The sequence below is a fragment of the Lagenorhynchus albirostris genome, chromosome 6, assembly GCF_949774975.1.
Source record: "Lagenorhynchus albirostris chromosome 6, mLagAlb1.1, whole genome shotgun sequence".
Taxonomy (NCBI): Eukaryota; Metazoa; Chordata; class Mammalia; order Artiodactyla; family Delphinidae; genus Lagenorhynchus; species Lagenorhynchus albirostris.
Window position 1 is genome coordinate 88,336,419 of NC_083100.1, and position 19,663 is coordinate 88,356,081.

The following is a 19,663-nucleotide window of genomic DNA, read 5'->3' on the forward strand; positions in this document are numbered from 1 at the left end:
TACTCATCTGTGAACTAATTTGAAGAATTCTTGCACAGGTAGATAGATCTGCCCCTCTCCTCCAAGAAAACAGAACCAGATGTCCTTTTTTCCAGCCTCACTCTCCTAGACTTGTATGTATAGAGCTATGAAGCCTACTTTTTCCTAAGCTTCAGATATTATCAAGCTCCTATCTGGAAAAGTAGGTCTCATGGGTTCATTTGCCCCTCCTATACAGATTATTCCCTAGGTAAGGAAAAAATAAACTCAGGGAGGAGATTTCCCTCACCATTTTAGGCATAGTGTTAATCTTCCTTCTTGTGGATAGGATTGTAGCCTTAGGTGTTTCAAATACGGTTTTACTGATTCAGCAACTTAGCAGAATAGATATAGTTAATGAATTGATTAATTTTAAAAACAAGCCAAAGTGATCAGACCTCTGAAATAACCCAACCCAGATGAGATCTAAAGCCTTCTTCTGCAGCTGACCTATTTATTCCAAGCTGCCTATCTTTGTAAGGCCTGAGGCAAGGAAGCCTGAGTAGCACGGGGCTTTACCTGGAATGTTAACAGAAGCCTTGCGATATTTCAGGCTGACTCTTCTTTTTTTTTTTTAAACATCTTTGTTGCAGTATAATTGTTTTACAATGTTGTGTTAGTTTCTGTTGTATAACAAAGTGAATCAGCTATATGTATACATATATCCCCATATCCCCTCCCTCTTGCATCTCACTCCCACCCTCCCTATCCCACCCCTCTAGGTGGTCACAAAGCACCGAGCTGATCTCCCTGTGCTATGTGGCTGCTTCCTACTAGCTATCGATTTTACATTTGGTAGAGTATATATGTCAATGCCGCTCTCTCACTTTGTCCCAGCTTACCCTTCCCCTCCCCGTGTCCTCAAGTCCATTCTCTACATCAAGCTGGCTCTTCTTGGGCCTCAGCAGGCCTCTACCTTTCATCACTAGAGGTTCCTCTTGCCTCTTCTCAGACAGAGCTGTAAGTCCCAATTTTCTAAAAAGATTTAATACCTTTCCTTCAGAAGACTTCATTATAATTATATTACATTTGTACCTCTACCTTTGAAGAACACACTTAATGAACCTAAGAAATGGAAATTGGGCACAATTTGTATTTTTATGTTATGAAGTTTGACTCATACTCTTTTTGCTAGAGTACTTTCATTGGAAAGATAAGCTTGAGCTCTTCTATTTATTTAAAATTATGGTTTCTAATTATCATGAAATATGGATTTTATTATTTTTATGTATCATCGAAATGTCACAAAGTTATAATAGAGTTTATTCTTGAACAACACAGGTTTGAACTGTGTGGGTCCACTTATAGTAGATTTTTTTCAATAGTAAAACTACAGTACTTCATGATTCATGGTTGGATCAAATTAACAGAGGACCGAATAGCCAGATTTTCCTGCACAGAGGGTTGGCACCCCTAACTCCCACGTTGTTCAAGGGTCAACTGTGTTTTGTTCTGGAGTTTTATTTAGTCTGTTTTCCAATGTAAGAATATATACAGTCTGCTCCTATGGATATCACTTCTGATTAATTTACTAATCTTTTCCTTAATTGTCTTTCTGTACTACCTCTAAATAATAGATTGTGTGATTTTCTCTTTGAGCGGGAAAAATTTACCTTATTTCTTTCTCTGATTGTCACAGATGTTTTTCCCAATCACGCCTACACGTACCAACTAGTTTTAAGAAAGAAAGAAAGAAAGAAAGGAAGAAAACACATAAAAATATCCCTCTTAATATATTTTCTGATTGTATATTGTAATATCTTTCAATCCCCAAAGTTAAAGTTTTAATTGTAGCTTTGCTGTCCAATTAACCACATCTTGGAACTGTATTGTAAAGTGTTGTGTCAACTATATTCACAATTATACTGAAGGCAAGAAAAAGATAAAGGGATTAAAATACTTGTGAAAGACATTGAGTGCTAAATGACTAAAATAATCTTTATCAGAAAAATATAAGATCTATTGAAAAAACACTTGTTTTATGAATTCCCTCAGAAAGCACCCTGAAATGTAAAAATGCTTGTATTGATTATAAATGAAGACCCAGTAAAGATGTCATCTGGTTCCTATTTTTTAACTAATAATTTTTGAAATCAAAGAGATTTCATGGCATAAATGTCAAATAGTTCTATAAAGCTCAAAATGAAAAAAGAGTAGTCAGCTCATACATTGTACTCATCCCTGATCTCTGTTCACCAAGGATACAACACTTTTAACTCTTCTTTAAAAAAAAAAAAAAAATCTGAATATTTATAATATAACATGCTTAAATGGATATTTGATTTTTTTCAGATTAAGGTATTATTGACTAGCTTTCTACTGAAAGATGACTATTTTGCTTAAGTAGAAATCCCCTCCTTACCCCACCTACTACACACATTCTTTCTATATAATTATATTATTTAAATAAATATTCACTATGTTCATCATTTATTATCTTGTACACATTCTTCAGAGCTGAGCCATGTAGTACACTATAAACATTGCTTTTATATAATTTTTAAACTTTTAATTTCTTGTTGACATACTTTCTAAAGCCCTCTGTGTACTTTCTTCAACTTAAACTGATTGCATAAATGTTATCCTGGGACTTCCTTTCACTAGCCTGCTAGACAATCTCTTTGCCAAAGTTTGGGCAAAGTTTATTTTATAAGTTACTTTCTTTTTGGTGAAGGACACAAATCCTCCTGGATTGATGCTTCTGTGTAAGCCTCCTGATAAAAGATGCTTGGATGATACATTTTTGGTGGCCTAACATGTCTGAAAATATCTTTATTCTATTCTCTTAATTGACAATTTATCTGTGCATACTAGAGACTGAAAATCATTATCTATTAGAATTTAGGCATTTCTTCACTGCTTTCTAAATTCCATTGTTACCACTGAAGGTTTTAGTGCCATTGTGATTCCTAATCCTTTGTGTGTGATTTTTTAAATGTTTTATTGAAAAATAATCCATATGCCTTACATTTCACCCAATTAAATTATAAAATCCAGTGTTTTGTTGTTTTTTTTTTTTTAGTATCTTCACAGAGCTATGCAACCGGCACCACAGTCAATTTTAGGATATTTTCATTATGCCTAAAAATAACCCTGGACCCATTAGCGATCACTCCCCGTTTCTTCCCAATCTCCACAGCACTAGGCAACCATCATTTTATTGATGTGCTTATTTGAGACAATTCATATAAAAGGAATCATACAATATGTGGTCTTCTATGCCTGGTTTCTTTTACTAGCTTAATGGTTTCAATGTTCACTGATGTTGTAGTTTATATCAGTACTGCATTCCTTTTTGTTGTCAAATAATATTCCATTGTGTGGCTATACCTCATTTTGCGTACCTATTCATTCCCTTAAGGATATTTAAGTTGTTTCCAAGTTTTTGGCATTTATGAATAATGTTGCTATGGACAACAATGTACAAGTTTTTGTGTGTTCAAATTTCTTTTTGGTAAATAACTAGAAGTAGAATTGCTGGACCATGTGGTAACTTTTTATTTTACATTTTGAGGAACTGCCAAAATGTTTTCCAAAATGGCTGGATCTTTACATTTCCAGCAAGAGTGTAATGAGGGTTCCCATTTATCTACATCCTCACCAGTACTTAGTATTGTGTGTCATTGTGATTATAACCATCCTGATAAGTATGAAGTAGTATTGTCATTGTGTTTTTGATTTGCATTGGTCTAATGAATACAGATGTTGAATATTCATTCATGTGTTTAATGGACGTTTGTGTGGTTTCTTTGGAGAAATGTGGATTCACATTCTTTTCCTGTCTTTATATTGGGTTATTTGTGTATTTATTATTGAATTGTAAGAGTTATTCATAAGAATTATAAAAATCATAATATAAGGATTATTAGATATTTATCTGAATACAAATGTCTTACCAGATTTTATTTGGAAATATTTTATCTCATTCTATGGTCATTTCTTCATTTTCTTGATGGTATTCTTTGAAGCATAAACATTTTTAGTTTTCTTAAGTGGAATTTATCTCTTTTTTTTTCCTTTTTCACTTGGGCTTTTGATGCTCTATCTAGCAAGGCTTTGCTTAACTCGGAGACTCAAATATTTACTTCTACATTTTCTTCTAAGAGTTTTATTATTTTAGCTCCTATTCTTAGATATATTCTAAGAATAGAATATATATAGAATAGAATAGAATATAATATAGAATATAGAATATAATATAGAATAATAGAATATAATATTCTATTCTTAGATATAAAATCCATTTTCAGCTAAATATAATATATAAATATAAATATAAATATATATAAATATAATATAATATAATATAATATATATTTATATATATTATATATATATTTTATATATAATATATATTATATATATAATATAATATAATATATTATATTTATATTATATTTAATATAATATAATCCATTTTCAGCTAAATATAATATAATATAATAGAATATATAATATATATTCTATAGAATATAATATTCTATTCTTAGATATAATTTCCATTTTCAGCTAAATTTTACATGTGGCATAAGGCAGGGATCTTAAGATTTTTAAGATCTTAAGAAACTTCGTTTCTTTGCATGTGAATTTCCAGTTGGACTAGAGTCATTTGTTGGAAAAAAATTCTTCCCCATTGAATTTTTCAATCTAAAATTAATTGAATGTAGATGTAAGAGTTTATTTCTGTAATTTCAGTTGTATTCCACTGACATATGTCTCTATCCTAAGGTAGTACCATCCGTCTTGATTATTGTAGCTTTGTAGTAAGTTTTGAAATGGGAAAATGTGAGTTCTCCAAAATGTTCTTCACTTTAAGATTTTCTTTTCTGGCTATTCCAGGTCCCTTGCATTTCCATATGAATTTTAGATCATCTTGTCAATATGCAGAAGACAGCTTAGATTTTCCTATGGATTTTATTGCATCTGCAGATCAATTTGGAAAGTATTGACATCCTAACAACATTAAGTCTTCTGATCTGTGAATATGGGATTCCTTTGCATTTAGTTAGATCTTCTTTAATTTATTTCAATGATACTGTGTATTTTTCAGTGTATAGGTCTTGTACTTCTTTTGTTTAATTTGTTCCTAAATATTTTATTCTTTTATTGTGCAGTTTTTAGATGGAATTGTTCTTAGTTACACTTTCAGGTAGTTCATTGCTAGTGTATAGAAATACAATTGATATGTATATATTTTTTCTTTTATCCTGCAAACTTGCTGAACTCATTAGTTCTAATAGGTGTTTTTAATGTGTATTTTTTAGGATTTGCCATATACAAGACCATGTCATCTGTAACTAGACATAGTTTTATTTCTTTCTTTCCAATCTGGATAACTTTTATTTCTTTTTCTTGCTAATTGCCCTGGTCAGTGAAACGATGAACAGAAGTGACAATAGTAAGCATCCTTTTCATTTTCCTAATAGTAGCAAAACGTTCAGTCTTTTGTCCTTATATGATGATAGCTGTGTTTTTTCAAAAATGGTCTTTATCAGCCCTCCTCCAAGGGCTTCCTTGTTGTACAACTTGAGTTCCACTCATATCAAAGTTTGCTTTAATAATGCCCACTGGAGTGGTGCAGTGAACAGTCTATGTGTTTGGAATGCAGCATCCCTGATCATGATTTGTCTCATCTCCTTCAACCCTTGGCTTAAATTTTACTTCCTTAGTACCCTAAAGGCCAATCAGTCATCATGCACTTATTGCTTCTTTGCTTTTAAATTTTTGTTGATTACCTTTGTCTTTTCTAGTCTCCTCTCCTATTCTCTTTATTCTTGTGTGTTTGAGCCCTTCTTATCACTTTTTTTAAGGGTATGGAAAAATGGAGAGGTGAATTGGTGTATTTAATTGCCATGCTTAACATAGCTAGTGAGCACCTTTTGACCTAATATGTGTCAGGCACTGTGTTGAATTTGTCTTTGTTCATTCTCATTTCATTGAATATATAGACAACTTCCCAAGGCTATTGTTGCCTCCTATGGTCTGGGACTAATATGCAGATTTAAGAGAATGATATTTGTCCTTTGAAGGGAAAAAAATGACTTTTATCTTTACTTTCCCATAAATTTAGTCACAAGTACCTGTTGCCTACTAAATATGCGGAGACTGCTGGAAGTTATGAGCTCCCTCTACAAAAGAGGTGTCTTTATTCACAGTGCCTCACCTCCTCTAACCCAATTGCTACTGCCACCTCCATCCTATTATGTTTATCTTATATAAGCTATGCAATATACTTATATAATTTATATGTATATAATCCTTTTTTAACTCTACATTTATTTTCTTACCCATCTACCTCTAGGCATGAAAAACTCCCTAACTAGATGTATGCAATTTCTACTTGGTAATTATGTTTTTCTCACAACCTTGTGGTAAATTTGGTTAATTTTTTTTTTCCTCAAGCATCGTTTCTCTGTGGTTGTGACTACATAAATTGAACAAGGCAAAGACCTGATTTTGTTTATCTTACTATTAATAATTCTAGCGTATCATTCTTACTGCAAAATCAAATACAAGACACTGAAACAAGATGTGTAATACCACAGCATACCTTGGCTTTACCCGTCCAATACACCTAGCACTCTGTCCTTTATCTCTCCATATACCAGTCAGTATCTCAGTATTGATAATAATACTCTACAAGTTATAGAGCATGTTTGCACTCATTATGTCTTTTAATATTCTTAAAAACTTATTAAGACATATGCTAGGTTGGAGGCTAAGGCCCAGAAAGGTTAAGAAACTAGTCCACAGTTAAACGTCTGGTAAGAAATACTACAGATACATCTGTCTTCTACCTTAAAGACTAGAGCACATTCCAAGATACCATATGTGCCTGGTCTATCCTTCTATATAAATAAAAGATGGAAGTGAAAATTACGAGATTCCTTTGGTAGAGATGTGTTGAAGATTATAATGAGAATAACATAACTGCCAACCTATAATGGGCATTTACAATGTGTCAGACATTAAGCTAAGTGCTTCTATTGAATTACCGTGTTTAAACCTCACACCATCCCTATGAAGTCAATAATGTCATTATCCTCTAATATGAGCTGAGAAGAGAACCCCACAGGAGCTTGTGTTACTTTGTTCTATCTTCTCATATCCTCTTATAGATAAAACTGAGGTAAACATTTTTCTTAAACAATATTCCCACTAATAACTAATACCTGAAGATGATAGGTTTATTATTTAGCACATTTTGTCAATGGATATTGAATCCAAGTCTTTCTTTTCATAACATAAAATAAATGAATTTCTTATTTGATTGTGCCTTGATAACTAGATTTTAATTTTCCAAGTAATGAAAACTGTTTCAAAGTTTTACATATTTGAATTTTAGAACTCTGAATGCCATTACAATAAAGTTTCTTAAGAAATCAGAGCGTAAAGTGGCTAAATTGCTAGAAATGATTTTACTTGGGGACCCAAAATAAGCAGTTTTCCATCCAGTTTTAGCAAACGAGTTGGTATTATCAGGATTCTTTCTCAGAGTAAACTCGCAACTTGCTATATCTATAGCCTAAAATGGGAAAAATCTCTTAGCACTGGTGTAGTACACTCTCAGGTCAGGACCTAGAGTCTCTGACTGGGTAGCCACTTCCTAGAAACAACTCTGCGGTATAGAAGGAAAAGTAAAAATGTTTTTAAACAGCGGTATTTATCATACAAACTAAATGTGTTTCAGCATGTAATTGTAATTAAATTACTAACCATCCATATCCATAAAATGGAATAATGTACACCTATCAAAAGCGATGGGGATATCCATGCGTTGAGTGTGCATGCACCACCCCCCACACACGCGTATTATTTTTATTTATTTATTTATGTATGTATGTATGTATGTATGTATGTATGTATGGTACTCGGGCCTCTCACTGTTGTGGCCTCTCCCGTTGCGGAGAACAGGCTCTGGACGGGCAGGCTCAGTGGCCATGGCTCACGGGCCCAGCCACTCCGCGGCATGTGGGATCCTCCCGGGGTGGGGCACGAACCCGTGTCCCCTGCATCGGCAGGCGGACCCTCAACCACTGCGCCACCAGGGAAGCCCCATGTATTATTTTTAAAAGTATACAATCTGTTTTAAACACTAGGCTCAGTCCACAGAATATTTTCTCAAAGCACCTAATTGGCCTACAGTTTCCACCTTGTAATAGCACATCTAAATTATAGAGAATTTTTATTTTTCTTTTGGAAAAACTAGTAAATCTTTACGAGACATTATTATGCAGATTGAAAGATATGACGTGACATGTTTGCCCTATTTAAAAAAAACTTAAAGAATTGACTCTGTTGGATTTGGAGTAAATGTTTTTTCTTAAATTTTTTACATAAAAATTTTTTTTCTTTAAAAATAGAAACAGTTTTATTTATTTCATTCTTTCTCATTTGTATGCCTTAAACTTTTTTGTTTTGTTTTTTTGGTCACCTTAGTGCCTTGGCTAGGACCTCCAGTACATTATTGAATATAAGTGGTAAGAGCAGTTATCCTCTTCCTTTTATGACTTGTTCCTGATATTGGGGCAAAGTAATACCACCAGGTTAAAGAAATTCCCCTCTGTTACTATACTGCCAAGTGTATTTGTGGGTTTTTTAAAAAAAAATGATGAATAGGTACTGTTTTTTGTTCAATGCTTTAGGAATCTGTTGAAATGATCATAGGTTTTTTCTCTCTTAGTCTACTGATATGGTGACCTGCATTAATTGATTTTCAAATGGTAAACCTGCCGTGATAAACCTCACTTAGTTATGATATATTATCCTTTCATATATTCCTACATTTGGATTGTTAGGAATTTTTCATCAATGTTTGTAAGGAATATTGTTCTGTAGTTTTCTTTTCTTGAATGTGTTCGTATGATGTTGGAATTAGGGTAATTCTGGGCTCATAAAATTAGTTAGAAAATATTTTCTTCCTTTTTCTTTCTTAGACATGTTTGTATAGGATTGGTGCTATTTCTTCTCTAAATGTTTGGTAGCATATCCAGTGAAGCCATCTGGGTCTAGTGTTTTATTTGTGGGAAGATTTTTAGTTTTAAATTCAATTTCTTTAGTAGATATAGGAATTATTCATTTCTTCTTGAGTGAGCTTTGGCAGCTTGTGTTTTTCAAGGAACTTGTCTATTTCATCTATGTTGTCAAATTTATTTATTTATTTTTAAAAACTTATTTATTTATTTATTTGGCTGTGTTGGGTCTTCATTGCTTCATGGGCTTTCTCTGGTTGCGGGGAGTGGGTGCTACTCTTCGTTGTGGTGCACAGACTTCTTACTGCGGTGACTTCTCTTGTGGAGCATGGGCTCTAGGTATGTGGGCTTCAGTAGTTGAAGCACGAGGGCTCAGTAGTTGTGGCTCACGGACTCTAGAGCACAGCTTTAGTAGTTGTGGCACATTGGCTTGGCTGCTCTATGACATGTGGGATCTTCCCGGACCAGGGCTCAAACCCATGTCCCCTGCATTGACAGGCGGATTCTTAACCACTGCACCACCAAGAAAGTCCCTATGTTGTCAAATTTAAAGGCAAAGATTTGTTTGAAGTTTTCTCTATCTTTTTAAAACTGTGAGATCTGTACTAGTGATATACTCTCTTTCCTTGCTGATACTTGTAATTTGTGTCTTTTTTTGACTTTAAGAAGGTCCTGGGATATAAGATCAATATATAAAAAATCAATTGTATTTCTAAATGCTAAAGATGTACAATTGGAAATGTAAATAATACCACTTATAATAAACCAAAACTATAAAACACTTAGGTATTAATTGAATAATATATATAAATGCAACTATAAAACACTTAGGTATTAATTGAATAATATATATAAATGCAAGATCTATATGCTGGAAACTCATGGGGAAAAATAAGCCTCCTAGAGCCCCAAGTAAATGTACATATATTACATTGTGTTTGTGGATCGGAAGACCATAGTATTAAGATGTCAGTCTTCCCCAATCTATAAATTCAGTATAAGTCCAAATAAAATCCTAGCATAACTGCATAAAAACTGACAACTGATTCTAAAATTTATATGGAAATGTAAAGGACCTGGAATATCTAAAGCGGTACTGAAAAACAAAGTATGAGGATTCATGCTACCAGATTTCAAGTTTACTATGTCAAAACAGTGTGATATTGGAGAGAGGTAAACATGTAAATTAATGAAACATAGGAGTACAGAAATACATCCACAAATAAATAGTGAAATATGTATTTTTTTAAGTGGAAAGATATTTTAATGAAGAAAGGTTAGTCTTCTCAACAGATGGTGCAGGCGCAGTTCAACATTTAATGCAAAAAAACCCCATAAAAACCTTGATTCATATATTATACTATATATAAAACTAACTCAAAATGGACCAAAAATCTAAAACTATAAAATTTCTAGAAGAAAACAAAGGAGAAATTGACTTAGGTAAGGATTTGACACTAAAAGCATGATTCGAAAAGGAAATATTGAGAAATTAGACTTATCAAAATTAAGGAATTTTTTCTTTGCAAATTTATTATTTGAAAAACACTAATAAAATGAAAAAAGAAGCTACAGACCAGGAGGATATACTTATAAGTCAAATATCTCATAATGGACTTATATCTAAAATATATATATATATATATATATACATGCACACACACACATATATAAAATAAAAAATGGGCAAAAGATTGAACAAACATTTTACCAAAGATATATGATTGGCAAATAAGAACATGAAAAGACGTTTAATATCATTAGTCATTAGGAAATGCAAATTAAAACCACAATTAGGTACTATTGCATACCTGTTAAGAGTGGTTAAAGAAATTAAAATAAAAACCTGATAATAAGTTCTGGGCAGAAGGCCAAGTAGCTGGAAGATTTATATATTTATGGTGGGAATGAAAAGCAGTACAGCCACTTTGAAAAGTATTTTGATAGTTTCTTATAAAGTGAAACATCTTTTTACTATATAAGCCAGCAATCCCAAATTTACCAAATGAAGTGATAACCTATATTTACACAAAAATTGTATGTGAATGTTATAGCAACTTTACTCTTAATAAACCAAAACTAGAAACAACTCAAATGTCCGTCATGTGTGAAATGGATAAACAAACTAAGGTACATTCATACAATGGAATACTATTCAGCAATGCAGAAGAGAGAACTACTGATAAAATAACATGGATGAATCTCAAATATGTTATGTTCAGTAAAGATGCTACAGACTGGATGATTCCATTTGTATGACATGCTGGAAAAGGCAAAACTATTGAGACAGAAAACAGATCAGTGATGGCCAAAATCTGGCAGTGGGGAAATGAGCTGATTGCAGAAGGACATAGAAAAATATTTTAGGATGATGGTCCTGTTCTATATTTTAATAATGATATTGGTTACAAAACTCTATGCATTTTTCAAAACTTACATATCTGTACACTAAAAAGAATCAGTTTTATTGAGTGTAAATTATACCATAACAAAAATGGAACAAAAAATTAGGAAAAAATAATTGCCTTAATGTTATATCTTTCTATATGGGAACACACCGAAAATTTGAGGCTAGGACTGTGGTTTTACACTAAGTGAAGAATTCTGAAGAAATCCACCTTAGCAGTCATAATGAATGATATGACACAAATTATCACCATTCTAAATATGTCAGGCGGACGTCCTGATGACAAGAGGGACTGTCTGGTATGATAAGTAGCTGCATCAGCTTATCAATTGCCAAGTACAAAGAGTGAGTGAAATATGTTATTTTTATAAATGTACTACATGGAGAAAGATATTTTTCTTATTACCGTGATTATCATTGTTGGTTAAAAGGCATTTTTGTATAACCTAAATTCAAGAAGAAACTTGATTACTAAAATTGAGAATGAAATTTGATCCTATTTTGTAAAATAATGCCTCACATAACTTATATCTGGAAAAGTGCCTATACTTTTTGTATCTCCAAAGAGTTTATAAAAGTTCTAATTTTCTCTCAGGGGGGAACATATAACCTAGAAGCACATGAATATGGCACAGCTGTGTTCTTACTATCCCACCAAGTCCAATACATGATCAATGTGAATTGTTCGATTTTAGGTCACGAAGGCAGCCAGCATAATGTTATTGATGATCTGATGGCTACACATACAGTATTGGAAGCAGTGGTTCTCTGGCTTAGAGATATTTACATAAACAAAACGAATGAGGGAAGAAACCTCCTAAAAGTAATAACTTGGAATTGCTGGAATCTGGTTACCAGCTTCTAACCGTTCTTTATTGATCTGCTTTTACTCTGAGGCAGGTTAGCAAAATTTATTTATATGTGTTTCCAAAACCATAAACCTGCATACATTTGTGGAAATGTGTTAAAAAGCAGAACAATCTCTAAAGACTATGCAGACTAGCATAAGTATTTGGTGAAAATTACATGCCTGGATTGTTGATTGGTCTATGCTTATGTAGCAAATTAGATGTGGATATACATTGTTTCAGTGAGTACTATTCATATTTTATAGAAACCCAATTAGCCAGTATAGAAAAATCTTTGTTTCCTATGGTTAGTGTTTCTCAGTTTGTTGGGGACTTTTCATTCAGGTAACGATTTCAGGAGAATTTACCAAAATGTATCTTCTCCAGAAGATGTCAAAAGATACAGAAGTGATTTAGGTGCAAAACTAGAACTATTTTATGTAACACCCAAAAATAAAAGAGCAAAAGAGAAAAATATTTCTATTGTAAAATGAAACATAGTTCCAAATCACTTGAAGAATATGGAAATTACGACAAGAATGCTTGATGACAGGTATTCTGTTGTACTGAATGGATGATTATGCTTAAATGGTAAAATGATAATAAAGATAATAATTAAAAGAGTTACTATGAGGCAGGCAGTATTTTAAGAACTTTGCATGACTTAGCTCATTTAAGCCTCACAATACCCTATGAGGTAGTTTCTATTATTTTTCCCATTTTAGAGATAAGCTCTCTATACCTGTTTATTCTTAAGTCATTTGCCCATTACCATGGTATTATGTAACAACCCTGGTACCTCGGGGGTTTAATGCAACAAAAATCCAAATTTTCACTCACATCACAATCCAGTTGGGTCATCAGTAGATGCTTCCTGTATGTGCTATTTTAGGCTCCCTCCGTTTTGGGTCTCCGCCATCCCAGGGTTCTCCCAGTTGTCTGCTGGATTCCCTGCATCCAAAGGACGGACAAGTCAAGAGACAATAGAGGATTGCCAGAATCCTTTAGGGGCCAGGTTAGGAAGTGGCACAAACTAATTTTACGTATATTTCATCATCTAGAAGCCACATTCACATAGCCTGAAATTAGCTAAACCAAGGTTGGAGCTTAGGTACTCTGGCTCCAGAGCCCAAAGCTGTGTATATGGCATCACACTCAGAAAAAAGAAAAAGAGTGGTAAAAAAGATATGAGATTTAGTATGAATTAATTTTCTATCCTTTTAGAATTCCTCTTACTATTTGTTAGTAATAAAAATTCAGAAATCTAGTTCTTGAATCTATTTCTAAGTTAAAGATCAACTTAGAAGCTTAGATACCTCAAAGCTACCTGCTACTTATAAACTGTTAACTTGTGTTTTATACAGAAAATATACTCAAACTTTGATAATATTCTCCTATACAACTTTGAAAAGAACACAAAAATATTTCTTAAAATCACAGAATATAGTGGGTCTGTGTTGGGGAGTCTTCATCAATTGCATTAGATTTAATTTCTGAAATAGTAGCTCCTCTTCTTTAATTAAAAAGATACTTTTCTTTTATGATAAAGCTGAAGAATACAGATAAGATACCATGTTTCCATATTTGCATTCTGATTTGCGTATTTCATCCCCTTAGATACTAGTGATCTTCCTACTTCAGTGTAAGATTCAAACCATTGATAATGTTGCATGAGCCAATGACTGTGCTTCATTTAAAGCAGTTTATGAAGATTGATGAGTCAAGCACAAAATTTCTGTTCTGCTCAAATAATCTTTCTGACAAAATTAATCTGATGCACTTTTAATTATGTACATAATCATTATAGTGTTGCATGTAATTAAGCATAAATGGTATGCAGTTCAAATACATTACAGTAATTAGTATTGCTTTCATAGAGCCAAGCCAAATTTTAAATTTTAGCTTTTTTTTTTTTTTTTGCGGTACACGGGCCTCTCACTGTTGTGGCCTCTCCCATTGCAGAGCACAGGCTCCGGATGCGCAGGCTCAGCGGCCATGGCTCACGGGCCCAGCCGCTCCACGGCATGTGGGATCTTCCCGGACCGGGGCACGAACCCACGTCCCCTGCATCAGCAGGCGGACTCTCAACCACTGCGCCACCAGGGAAGCCCTAAATTTTAGCTTTTCATGTTGGTAGCTCCTCATAGTTCTTTATGATCTGTTAGAAGAATACATATTTACCGTTTCATCTGATATCGTATACTGTTTAATTGTCTCCATATCACCTCTCTATACATACACAAATTCTCATGCAGGATAAATTCAGTAAACCAAAAGCTAAGTTGCCCTTGTCTCTTTTGCTATTTTCAGCCACCAGACTCCCACCTAATATGCAAAATCATGTGTGAGGTCTGATCTTTCATAACCATTTTTATCCATTTTCTCTTATTTCTCCTCTTTTCTCTCCGTCACTACCATGATGTTGGTAACCTTTTAGCATGCCTTGTACTCTTCATACTCCAGGGGTTTCAAGATTGGAGAGAGCAGAAAGATGGAACCAGTAGTCTATGGATTTTCTACTTCAGACTGAGACAGGGCAAAGAAAGAGATGGGCTATAGGGATTACGTGGGAAACAATGCATTTAAAGCAGGGAATTAATATGCCTGTCCTAAGGTACAGACTAATAAATTAGGTAATACCCCTACCTTCATGCTCTGTATCCTATAAGATATTGGTCTTTTCTATGAGAAACTGTTCCTCTTTCTGTCCGAACCCCTTCCTACATTTATCTCTGTCCCCTCTGCACCGCTGAAACCGTTTTTAAAGGTCTTAATTGATCCTATTAGGAAACCCAGTGCAGATTTTAGGCTTCATCCAAGTATATTTCTCAGTTTTTAATATTTATTGCCCTGCTTACTTCCACGGACTGTTATTCTTCCTTAGGTTTTGTGAAGCTTTCTATGTTCCTCGTCTATATATTTAGTTATTTCTCAGTTTTCTTTTTTTTAAAAAAAACATCTTTATTGGAGTATAATTGCTCTGAAATGGTGTGTTAGTTTCCGCTTTATAACAAAGTGAATCAGCCATACATATACATATATCCCCGTATCTCCTTCCTCTTGCATCTCCCTCCCACCCCTCTGGGTGGTCACAAAGCACTGAGCTGATCTCCCTGTGCTATCTGGCTGCTTCCCACTAGCTGTCGATTTTACATTTGGTGTGTATATATGTCCATGCCACTCTCTCACTTCGTCCGAGCTTCCCCTTCCCCTTCCCCGTGTCCTCAGGTCCATTCTCTACATCTGTGTCTTTATTCCTGTCCTGCCCCTAGGTTCTTCAGAACCTTCTTCTTTTTTTAGATTCCATATATATGTGTTAGCATACAGTATTTGTTTTTCTCTTTCTGACTTACTTCACCCTGTATGACAGACTCTAGGTCCGTCCACCTCACTACAAATAACTCAATTTCGTTTCTTTTTATGGCTGAGTAATATTCCATTGTATATATGTGCCACATCTTCTTTAGCCATTCATCTGTCAGTGGACACTTAGGTTGCTTCCATGTCCTGGCTATTGTAAATAGAGCTGCAGTGAACATTGTGGTACGTGACTCTTTTTGTCTGTTTTCTTTATTAACACCTTTTCTTCTGCTTGCCTTTCACATATAAAAGTTCTCTAGGTTTGATTTATATCATAAATATTCTTTTTTGAGGGATGATTATTTTCTCTTTGGACTTCAAGGACCAATTATGTGTTTTTGACTTCCAAATCTCCACCTCTAGTCCAGACTTTTCTTCTTAGGTAGGCTCAAATTCTCAACTCGCTCCTAGCCATTTTCTTGTCAACATTTTAAACTAAACCGTCAAAAGCAAACTTAGTATTTCCCTCTAAACCTCCAGTCCTTCTGTTATTCTTAATTCATTTTATTGGTACTGTTAACTCAGTCTTACTATGCTTTCACCAAGTTTCTGGCCATCCACTCATCTAAATATTCATAGTCCTAACCTTTTAGATAGCTTTTCTTTCTTTACTGTCTTTTACTCATTTTTCTCCTTGTTATTAGGCACTTTCAAACAATACACGTCAGAGTATATCACTTCTGTCCTCCTTTACTAGCAATGATTCCCATTATTGACACAGAAAATTCTACTTAATCTAAGAATTAATCTACTTCTGTCTGGCCCCAAATAATAATTCCAGTCCCATTTCCTACCACATCAAACACTATGTTTTAGCCACACAGGGTTATTTACCATTGTCTTTACCTCTTACATGCTGTCATTTTTTAAAAATTTATTTTCTCATATTGTCTACTTTATCTGGAATGCATGCTCATAAATTCTGTCTACTGAGCTCATCTTTTAAAGTTTACTTTAAATTTAACTTCTTTAACAACCTTTTTTCCAGATACCTACCTCTATTTCCAGTCTCTGGATGAATTCTTCTCTTTCCAGCTAATGTCACATGTATTTTTATTTAGTATATGTGTTGTTCTGCTATGAATTATAGCTGTTGTTTACATTGTTGCACTTCTCATCTAACCCCACTTGCTTCCACACTCATGTTGTAATTCATTAATCTGTCTAAAGCAATTTTGCATCTGTGGAAGCCCAGCAGAGTCCTTAGCATTGACTAGGTGCTCAATCAGTGTTGAACTGAAAGAAGCATATAGAGTAAAGGCAATTTTGGACTGATTCCACCATAATCAAACAAGATTTGACAACTCAATTACCTAACTTAAAGATGTAAATGAACTATCTTTAGGACCTAGTTTAATTTAATGGACTAGAAATGACACCTGAGAGTATTAATTGTCATCCTAGAATTAAGCTATTTTACTGATTTATTAGTTCATTCATCCTATAAAAATTATAAAAAACACTTCTTGTATCTACAGCACACTACTAAGCTTAGAATGACAAAGCAAATAAAAAAATACACCACGGTTTCAACCGTCACCAGATTGTACAGTGGGAAGTAGAGGCATTTTTGAAAACATAGGCTTTGTTTGTAGTCAGCCTGACCTTGATTTGAAGTTTTGAATACCATCTTCATCGTATATTTACCATATAATCTTAAAGTAGTTATCAACCATAAGTTTCCTCATCTGAAAACTATAAATTACAATGATATCTACATTTTTGACTGGTATGGGGTTTCAAAGAAATTGCACATTTCAAAAACTTCATATATATGCATGTATCTACACATATATATATATATATATATTTTTTAGGTTTATAATTTATAGCTGTAGATACTGGTGGGGGAAACCAAAATGTAAATAACTACCATATGAAACAAAAATGTTATAACTTCTAAAGATCCATTTATTCTATATTTTTATTAATAATGTAGTTTTACAGACCAAATGACTGGTCTTTGCACATTATATAAATGTTAATATTTATAACAGCATATAATTGGCATTGACCCCAATTCCAAACCTACAAATCAGATGTGTTGATTTGTATAGTGGCTTAATTTATATCAAGGAAGCAGAAATTGTTCCAGGTATCTCAAAGAGAAATAAATTTTAATATAAAGTGTCAATTGTAATAGAATAGTGGAAATTAGAAGTCGAAGAGGGCACACCTAGCTTTCAGCTTATGGAACTGCAGTTATGTTCCAGTTAGAGGGGAAGCTATGATAACTGATGAGTTTACTAGTAGCATATTGATAGGCAAGAGAAAAAGACCAGGTTTTTATCCTGGGGCACTTCAGCCTTAAGAGGTTGACAAGAAAATGTGGAACTATACAAAGGAGGCTGTGAAATAGGAGGAAAACCAGAAGTCCTGAGCCCTGGAAGCAAAGTGATGAAGGTACATCAGGGAAAACTAGTTAACAGTGTCAAGTGCTGCTGATAGGTCAAGTAAGATGAGGACTGAGAAAAGGCCATCACACTTATTAGCCTCAAGGTCATTGGAAACCTGTATCTGAGCAGTTTCTGGAGCAATGGAGATAAAACCTTTATGGAGTGGGCTTAAGATAGAAACAGAGGGGAAGAAAGAGACAGTGAGTATGGATTATTTTGTAAGTTTTGTTATAAAGAGGAACAAAGATACTGGGCAATGGTGACTCCTACAGGATGTGAGATCAAGGTTTTTTGTTTTTAATGTGGGGAAAAGTAGTACAAGGGTCAGAAAACATTCTGTAAAGAGCTATAATAGATATTTTAGGTTTGCGGGGCCAACTAGTCAACTAAGGCAACTAGTTGGGTTGTGTTTGTAGTGTAAAAACGGCCATAGGCAATATGTAAACAAATGGCTGTTGACTGGGTTCCCATGAAACTCAATTGACAAAAAGGGATGGAGGCTTTAGTTTGATCTAATATAAACTTTTAAAGATGATTATGAGAGGAAGTAGAGAAAAACTGAAGTGATATCCTTGAATAGGTGAAAGGGGATGGGATTTGTTTACAGGAGTTGTGGCTGGAGCTTTAATTATGAGTTAAACCAAGTTTGAAATGCAAGAAAAACAAGAATAGGCAGAGGTGGGTAAAATGTGAAGCATAAATCTGTGGAAGATTTCTTTCAATAGCTTCAATTTTCTCAGGGAAGTAGGAAGCAAGATCATCATATGTGGGTGACCATTATGAAGGAGATTTAAAGTTTTAAGAAGAGAAGATACATAAAATACTGATAGTTTCATGAAAGAGTTTAAAAGCAATTGGGCTAAGAAAATACTAGAGATAATTAATTTTTTAGTAAAATACCAAATTTTCAGTTTGGAGTATTCTAGCTGTCCTTTTCCACACTGGACTTTAATATATCTTTATTAAAAGTTAAAATATTTCTGAAGCACCAGCTAAATTTGTGGCAAATATCAATTTATTTTGAATCATTTAACCTTGATCTTTAAAACCCTTATTTTTCTCCCCAGGGGAAAAAAGGAAATTGTCACGACCCATTAATATCCCTATTTTCAGACACCACAATCAGTCATACATTCTCTCTGTAATTTTTCTTGTTTAGCAAATCTTATTCCTGTTAGAAATTATTTGTGAAATGAATATGCCTCTGTCACTTCATCTGTGTTTCATGCATTTATCATACTGAATCCTAATTTGCTCTAAGGTTTTGCTAACTTTGGCTTCACTGATGTTTTTGATCTGAAAGGGTTTAGATATTATGAAATATATTATATCCAGTAGTTGTCTAACATTTTGCCACCTGCTTCAAAGGTTATACATGGATTAGTAAGTCAAAACAAGCCCTCAAAATATAGAATATCAATGGATGTGTCAGATAAGAAAGGCATAAATGGTAAAATCAACCACTGAGTTGACATTTTTCCTCTTGAAATAATTTACCAGAATTTGAAAGGATTTGTGCCTTTGAATGTACGTAATAAGGGAAAAAGTGAAAGACTGAACAGATTGATCTGAAATTTTTATTAACAATACTTCAAATAAATGCAAGCCAACATATTTTAGAGGGAATAGATATTGTTTTGTTCTGTCAACCAATCATAGAAA

At 33.7% G+C, this 19,663-nt stretch overlaps 1 protein-coding gene across 1 annotated transcript in view; it reads left to right on the forward strand.

Moving 5' to 3' along the window:
• Positions 1–19,663, forward strand: part of LRP1B (LDL receptor related protein 1B) — a 1,442,028-nt gene that overhangs the window by 484,792 nt on the left and 937,573 nt on the right. The window lies entirely within an intron of this gene.